We start from the raw sequence: 8,615 nt of genomic DNA on the forward strand, positions 1-8,615 counted from the left end.
TGGAACTCACAAACTGCGAGATCATAACCTGAGCCCAAGTCGTTTGCTTAGCCGACTAAGCCTCCCAGGTGCCCCAATTTTGAAATACTTAAAATTTAATTTTTGTTATCATCTTTCATTTTATAAAACAAAGAAGCAAACATTAGTATACAGATATCATTAACTGCTTTTCTTTGGAGCTCAAATTTGGTAAAGACAGAGTCCAGAAGAGCTGTTTTCAAAAAACAAAATGTGTTACCAAAGAGTTATCTCTCAAAAAGACACAGGGTTCATTTTACCTTCCAAGAGATTCTTTCAAATATTTAAGAAACAAATTTATGTTATATAAACTCATGGGGAATGTAGAAAAACAGAGAGTATGCTTCTTATATAAATTTATGAAGTTAGAATAACTGACAGCAAACTGAACAGAATGAATGAGCATGTTGATGGCCGCAGAGATAAGGGATTCAGAGAGCAGGGCAAGAGATTCTGTGAGAGCAACAGAATGAAGAAGAACCTCCAGGAAATTCTTACTTGAGAATCCAAATTCTAATCAAGTGTCTGCTGCAGAAGCTTTTGTGCTTGCTGAGCATGATAACGGGCAGTTGAACAAGTTCTCATGCTTTTGAACTGTTTCCGCTTGGGATCTACCTTTCTTCCCATTTGTGTTCTTCCAAATGAAATGGAGGGGTGCCTGCATGGCTCAGTTGGTTAAGCGTCCAGCTCTTTCAGCTCAGGTCATGATCTCGAGGTTTATGATTTTGAGCCCCACATCGGGCTCTGTGCTGATCGTGCAGACCCTGCTTGGGATTCTCTCTCTCTCCCAATCTCTCTGCCTCTGCCCCACTTACGCATGTGCGTTCTCTCTCTCAAAATAAATAAACTTAAAAAATAAAATAAAATGCTAAATTCTGGCATCACTTACAGAATCTGAGGTTTTAGCTCTTTATTACTGAACAAAATAAAGGGAGAGATTTCCCTCACAGCCATCTTTTCTTATTTTATAGCTATTCCCTTGGCTTGGACCTCTAAGGGGCAGTTGGTGATTTCTACGGAAGCTCTATGGAAACCAGCTAAATAACAAGGTAGCTACGTAAAGTTTTTTTCTATATGACGCAATTATTTTCATTTAGAACACAATCAGCTGCTGTCACACCTTTGCCTCTGCTTTTAAAAAATTCCTAGAGTCTTTGTGTGTGCCATGACTAACCTGAAGGAGAAAACACACACAAAACTGAACACCGGCGAAAGAGAGGGAGTGAGAATTTAGAGAGCCCATGAAGAATCATTTCAGAGGATTGCTGAGTCCTGGGAAAGTGGATTCTAAGGAATCAACGTGGCAGATAAATAAAAGGTTATTTCTGGCTCTTTGGTTTTTAACATATAATCGTCAATATCCAGCTGACTTGGGAAAAATCACAAGAAATGATGCATATCAGGTACCAAATTCTAGTACACATCCAAAACTCAGCTGTGATCTTTCCTTTCTTCTCTTTCTTCCTGTCCCTAAAACCCCAAGGCAAGGAATCAAGGCTTCTAGACACTGCCGGATGAGTCAAGGTACTGCGGCCCAGACAAGCTAAGCACTGGCCCTGTCACCACACAGACACAAAGGCATTCAAGAAACCACAGCCTTCTGGTTTTGTGGCTCCTGTCTTCTTAATCAAGTCGACGCACAGTGTGTATGCAGAGTTCACCCACAACACACACAAACACCGTGCAACACCTTGGGGCGGTTGGCTGGCAGAAATGTCCATCGAGCTGTGATTCACTGGGCAAGAGGAAGGCCTCCGGGGGCAGCCAATCAGAGTCTGGCCCAGGGGAAAAATCACTTGGCTTTTCCAGGAAGCCATCTAATTATGTTACTGTAATCCTCAGGCTTGCATTTTTCAGCCTCCTCAACACGAACTCACAGACTTCACTGATTATGTAATTACGGAAAACTTCACAACAAACATGAAGATTCCTTCTGGAGGCCACATTGAGGATCGGGATGTGCATTTGAGCGTGGGAGGGAAGCACACGGCTCACAAAGGGAAGAGCAAAGAGATTTATTGAACTTAAAAGGCCGCAGTTTAAAAGAGGCCTCTACCAGACCTCCCTTTTCGTGTGCACATTTTTTGCACCTGCAACTGTTTGTGGGCTGGAAAGCAATAGCCCTCCCCCTTCTCCCAAGAGACCATGCTTTAATGCCTTGGCCCCAAATGTGTCATTTTCCTGCCGGGGGGGAAAAATCAAAAGAAACTAAGTTTTTAGAACTTTGCTGTAAAGAAAATAATAGTTCTGAAAAGGATTGGAGCCACATTTTCAGGTTAGACACAGTTGTTAGAGATATGTCAGAAGGGAAAACATTCCTCTTCACTTTCTTTCCTAACTTGAGCTCAAGTTCTCCATTTCACTGGGTTCTGTGTGACATCTGTAGCTCCCATTCCAGCGGGGGCCGCACCACACTTTCCGCTCTGCAGCGCAGGACTGTGTTCAGACCACAGTGTTCAAAGTCTAGATTCCAAATGGACCTGCCTGATTCTTCACAGAGGAGATGTTGTATAAATTATTTCCACCGAAACAAACCTTTGATACCAGAAGTGAACGGTGGCATCTTAATTACGATGCTCATGAATGAAGTGCTGACAAATGATCTTGCTTTGGATGGTGTTTAGATGGTGGGTGGGGCTTGGGTTAGAGCTGGGATCAAAACTTGATTTTGGCCATTGATCCACTTCCTCCCTCCCCCACCACCCACCTCATGTTGAGATGAAAGTTAAGAGTCGAAAGCCTCTTTTAAGCCATTATGAACTGTTTTATTCAAAGCGGCATCTGTGAATTCTTATAAGACTGGCCAAGATGTGCCAAATTATTCCTCCAGGGAATAGAAAGTTTAAAATCAAGGGTCATAATTGAAGCAAAAGCGTTATGCTTGTGTGAGATAGAATGCATCGCTCAAGAGACGGAAGATACGACAAAGCCCCTCACTCAGCATATATAATAATAGCACAACTTGAATGGACAGATTGGAGTAGTAGATGCTGATCAAATAAGCCCAGTCTTCTTCAGTTTAACTTGGAAGACATTAAGGATTTTCTATATGGTATAAACCTTGATGAATATTGATGATATGGGCGGGGTGGTTCTTACATACCTTATAAGATGCTAGTGTGCCGTGTGGTCAGGGAGCTGGAGATTTTAAAGAGTAGATATATTTACTCTCCTCAAAGAGTGGGAAATAATCATCTCAGCTACAGAGTGATCATTTGCCTCTCAATCTACTGTCCAAGCAAATGTTAACATTTTGAAGTGGGTAGGTTTGGGATTCCAAGCAAACCCCACGATGGTCTTCAGTTCAGTTGTCTCATGGGGAGGACGCAAGAGAAGGCTTAAGTGGTTCATTGTCATTGAGGTAGATTTATATCATTTTTATATTTATATTACTGAGTTACATTTATACAGACAAAATGATGGTATGGAATGGGGTGGGGCGGGTTAAAGGGAAACACGGGAAGCCTGGGGTATCAAGAATACAAGTTAAGGGATAAGGGATAAGAGAAGACAGAAGAAAGAATAGAAAAAGGAACAAAGTAAACTCAGGAGCAAATAGTAAATTACTTTGGGCCACTTGGTGGAGAAAATGAGCAGTTTCACCTAAATAAATATATCCTGGCCTGACCTCACTGTTGTCAAAAGGGACAGTCAGAAAGTCTGCCAGAAAATGCAAGATAGGAGATTTAGAGCCAAAGGGAACAAGGACCAGGATTCTAGGAGGCTTCTTATCCACACAGATGAGTTCCCCAAGAGAGCCTTATTTTAGACTTCTGTTCTCAAATAAAATAATGCCTCCTTTGATGGGTTCATTTCCATGGGAGGGAAAGGGTGAGATGAAAGTTCTATGTCAAGGGCAGAATAAGGTCCACGGAGACCATTAGCCTAGGAGGAAATTTTTGGAGGACCTGATACACTTAAGATTTAGAAATCCATATTCAAAGATCTCTGCATTTCATCACCATTTAGATTCCAAACACACGGATTTAGGTGTCTGTGTAGAATTTTATCTGGCAGTGGGATCTGAACACATCTCTGCAAATCTTTACCTATGGATGACCTTGACTTGTACAAATGATATAGATTTGGAATAAGGGCAGTGGAATGAAACCTCGATGCCTCCCAAACAGTTTTAATTATGGTTTCATTTAGAGGAGAAAAATAATTTTTTTTTCCATTTTATTTTTCTTCACTCCTTGAGAAAGTACATCATTGAGTTTTGTCTTCTTCAGCATTTTGGTATTTTAAATACCTCTCCCTGCCCATACAGTCAGGGCTTTCTTCCATTGAGAGGGCACCCCCCTAGGCATTCCAGAGGTACGGTGCTGGCACTTTGTGCAGAGGCCCTAGAAAGCTCTCCCACATAATGCAGTGCACACTGGGGGCCCTGAGCACCAGCAGCAGGTTCTCCAAATAAAGCCCCTTCTCCAAGTAAGTGAAACAGAAAAAGGACTTAGAGCCTGACTGTTTTACTTCCCACTCAACAAATAAAGTGTGCCAAGGGCATAAAATTCGCTCACTTTCACTATAAAGTGTGAAAACGAGAGACAAAAAAAGACGGCAGTAAAGATATACCAGAAGGAGCGATCTCTTCCTTCCATTATTGCAGACACCATTGACCTGTTTGTTTTTTAATTTTTAAATTTGAGTAGAGTTGACACACAATATTACCCGAGTTTCAGGTGTACAACATCATGATTCAACTTTTCCACAAGTTGTGCTGTGCTCACCACAAGTGTAGGTGCCATCTGTTACCACACAACACTGTTACATTATCAGTGACTATATCCTCTGTGCTGTGCCTTTTATTCCTGTGACTTACTTGTTTCATAACCAGAAGCCTGGATCTCCCACCCCCCTTCACCCATTTTGCCCATGCTCCCAACCCCCTTCCTTCTGGCAACCATCAGTTTGTTCTCTGTACTTACAGGACCATTGACCAGTTTTTGAATTATACTCTTTTAGTTTGAGGTCGTTTCTTTCTCTTTTTATTCCAGCACCTAAGGGCTGTGGGGGTTTAAAAATTAAGTTTCTTTTGGAAGTATTACTGGGCTTCCTCTAATCTTGTTCAGGGAAGTGAATCCCTTACGATGGTGTGCCCCTTCTGAAGACTTATGGACACTCTCTGTCATAACCCAGAGGTGATTAGCAACTCTCCACTTGCCCCAGCTACTAGATTATCTGTCTGCAGTTGGGAAATTCCACTAGCCACTTCCTGAAAACAAACTTTCTACTCTACGGCTATAGGTGATAGCTGTAGAGTGCCCAGACAACTCACTAAGCACGGGTGGGGAGAAACACCGAAGCCTCTTTGCCCAGCATAATCGCTAACCCCTTCTCCCTCCTATCTAGCCCCTGCCCACTTCATGGATTTTCCAGGGTTTTCCCTGATTTACAAGTTACAGCTATTTCTCCTTCACAGGGGAAAGTTAATTAGACATTTCCTCAAATGTTGCTAGTAAGTACAAAATAAAAAGTAAATCATTGTGGATGTACAGTTCAGATTTTGTCAGTCTGTTCATAGTATTTATTGAGTGACCAATGTATATTGGGAAAGCCTGGCAGGAAATACTTGTGGGGGATTATAAAACACCAGTTACAACCACCAACAGATTAGGTGCCTTGCTGCAAGATTCAGAACACTCAGGAAAAGAAAACTTATGTAGGTTTCAGAAAGTACTCCTTTATAATCTAATACGTTGATACACATAGATCTATATAGTCTAATGCCTGTAGTCTAATGTTATAGTCTATCATAACATCTATATAACAAAAGAAATCCTCTCTAAAACATGTCATTTTCTTAATGTTTATATTTTTTTTGTTTTGAGAGAGACAGAGACAGAGACAGAGACAGAGTGGGAGTGGGGGAGGGGCAGAGAGAGAGGGAGACACAGAATCCAAAGCAGGCTCCAGGCTCTGAGGTGTTAGCACAGAGTCCAATGCGCGGCTCAAACTCACGAAATGTCAGATCATGACCTAAGCTGAAGTCAGACACCTAACCGACTGAGCCACCCAGGAGCTTATTTTAACTGAGCCTCCACAAGTCAGTGTACATAGTTCAATGTCATAGAGTGTCATAGTTCAATGAAATGTTCTTTCGTTTTACCTACACACATATCAACATAAAAAGAAAAATAAACACATAAGATTTGGTATTCATCTATTTGTCACCAAAGCTAAGCTCTTAAAAACCTGGTATACTAAATACATGTATTTTTATTTAAAAGTTTTTTTAGTGTTTATTTATTTTTGAGAGAGAGGTAGAGCATAGTGTGAGCAGGGGAGGAGCAGAGCGGCGGTGAGGGGGGTGGGCGACACAGAATCCAAAGCAGGCTCCAGGCTCTGAGCTGTCAGCACAGAGCCTGATGTGGGGTTCGAATCCACAAACTGTGAGATCATGACCTGAGCCTAAACTGGACGCTTAACTGACTGAGCCACCCAGGGGTCCCTAAATATGTGTATTTTTAAAACATAGTGCTTCTCTGTCACCTTACTAATAATACACTCAAGGGAACACTTAAATTATATTGGTTTGTCATCTGTACGCTTCTGAATCAGAAAGAATGTTAATGAATGAAATATAAAGAGCATCCTAAAACTCTTTTGGGCCGGGAGTGACCAGCAGACAGATCCAGCAGGAGGATTTGCAGAACAATTACTCAGGCAGGCAACAAAGATAAAGGAGAGAAAGTTCTGGAACTTGTTGGGTAGAATGAAATATTGAAACCTAAGAACTTCCCTCTGAGGAAAGAGTCTTTTCAAACACATCTGTCTTGGACAAAATTCAAACTGCCTTCTCTCAGTGATTCATTTTCCCATAATTTTATATTTGTGCATTTGCCACGTGAGGAAAAGAAGCAGAGTCTGTCAGACTTTTAAGGAAAGGTCCCTGGTCAGTTGACTCCTGGGCCCCACCAGCCCACTCCAGTCTTGAGATCAAGCCTAGGCGGAGGCAGGAGGGACCCAGGGAGCTTGAAGGGAACTCAGCACCGATGCATCGGTTAGGTTGTCCTGCCAGATCTTCACTTCTTGTTCCAATGTATGGGCTTCTGCCTTGTGTGAGCAGGCCCCCTTCTGTAGTCCCTGACTCAGGGCTGCACTATTCTTGCAGCTTCTCTGAGCTGGGTTCTTGGCTTCCTAGAGAGTGGAGAACCACTCTGTTTCTAATGCCTGCTACTTTGTGTTAGATTGTGTGCTGCTGTCTGCCTTCCCAAACATCTACATACCCTCAAGATGCCCCTTTTGGTATCTAATAATCTTAGTCCTCTTTATTTGAACATTCACCTTAGAGCAAGCCCCATGCTGAGCAACTCACATGCATTATCTTAACTTAAACCTCACGAGTCAGATTATGATTCCCATTTTACAGAAGAGGAGCCCGAGGCTTTCAGAGGTCAACTTGTTATTAAGTGGTGAAACTGAGATTCAAACCTACATCTGTCTTACTTCTGTCTCCTCTCCTTGGAGTTCTAGTCTATGCGGGTCTCCCCTCAGTGGAAGACAGCTCTCGTCTAGATCTTTCTCACTGCATGTGTGTTCTGAAATATGATGGGCTCCTTTGGACTTTTCAAAGCATTTTATAAATAAATGTACTTTTGTTCATCAAATATCCTCTCCATTTCTTCTCTTACTGCTACTGCACTCATAATCTAAGTGACATTCAAGAATCTAAGCAAAATCCCAGAGCATCACTGCCTCTTGGACTTCTAACAGTCCCGCAAAGGACATCATAAAAGGAAAAGGCTGGAAAATCTCTGAAAGGAAGTTTTCGGAGAGTGTTTACGTGACAAAGAAGTCAGGAAAATATGGTATTGTTATGATTCTCTTCATCATTTCAGGATCTGAAGTGGTTCAGAAAGAAAGACACCCAAAAGGAAGATGGACTTCCAGGGGGGGGATGTGACTCATAAGGAAGAATATGAAAGAGAGAAAAGCGACTTGTCAGATGGACAATGGGCTTTTATTTGAAGCATATGGAGCCATATGGAAGACTACAGAGAGGTGGAAGTTAGCAAGGAGGAGACAGAAGAAGATGTTCCTGGCTTGAGCAGGGTGAGGGGGTGGGGCCCAGAGACGGAGAGCAAAGGAAATGAGTGTGGAAGGACACAAATACAGGAGACCTTTGTGTGCACAGTAGAGAAACAAATGACCCACTTTTAGCATCTTGAAAAACATTGGCTATTTATTAACAAGAATGAAATAAATTTCTCTAATGCTTTCTTCCAAATTACTCAAAGAGCCTCAAAAGCTTCCTGCTTATGCCACACGTTAACCAGGAGAAAATCTCAATCTTCTCTTCTCTGATTGATAGAATGATAGCAGAAAGAGTTCCAGATTCATAAAAGGTTGGTTTCCAGAGAGAGACATGAAAAGTGTGTTTCCTAAAAGATACCAAAAGTTTATTTATTTTTTTTTATTTTGCTTGCCTATGAACAGTAAGCCTTAAGGAAACCAAAGAAAACAAACCCAGGCAGAAGAAGGGAATTGGCTTCCTTGTCTGGCTCACGTCTCCACAAGGAATGGTCATGTGTATGTGGCTTCCTTTGGTGCCACTTATCAGTCCTCAAATAAAATTCTGCGAACGACTTTTCTTG

At 41.9% G+C, this 8,615-nt stretch overlaps 1 long non-coding RNA gene across 1 annotated transcript; it reads left to right on the forward strand.

The window, feature by feature from the left end:
- The first annotated feature begins 584 nt into the window (after positions 1-584).
- On the forward strand, positions 585-1,348 carry LOC122238419. The gene is made up of 3 exons (XR_006217338.1): positions 585-719; positions 990-1,067; positions 1,168-1,348. It is a non-coding gene; the product is annotated as an uncharacterized LOC122238419 (long non-coding RNA).
- Positions 1,349-8,615: the final 7,267 nt, after the last annotated feature.

Source organism: Panthera tigris, chromosome B2 (assembly GCF_018350195.1).
Source record: "Panthera tigris isolate Pti1 chromosome B2, P.tigris_Pti1_mat1.1, whole genome shotgun sequence".
Taxonomy (NCBI): domain Eukaryota; kingdom Metazoa; phylum Chordata; class Mammalia; order Carnivora; family Felidae; genus Panthera; species Panthera tigris.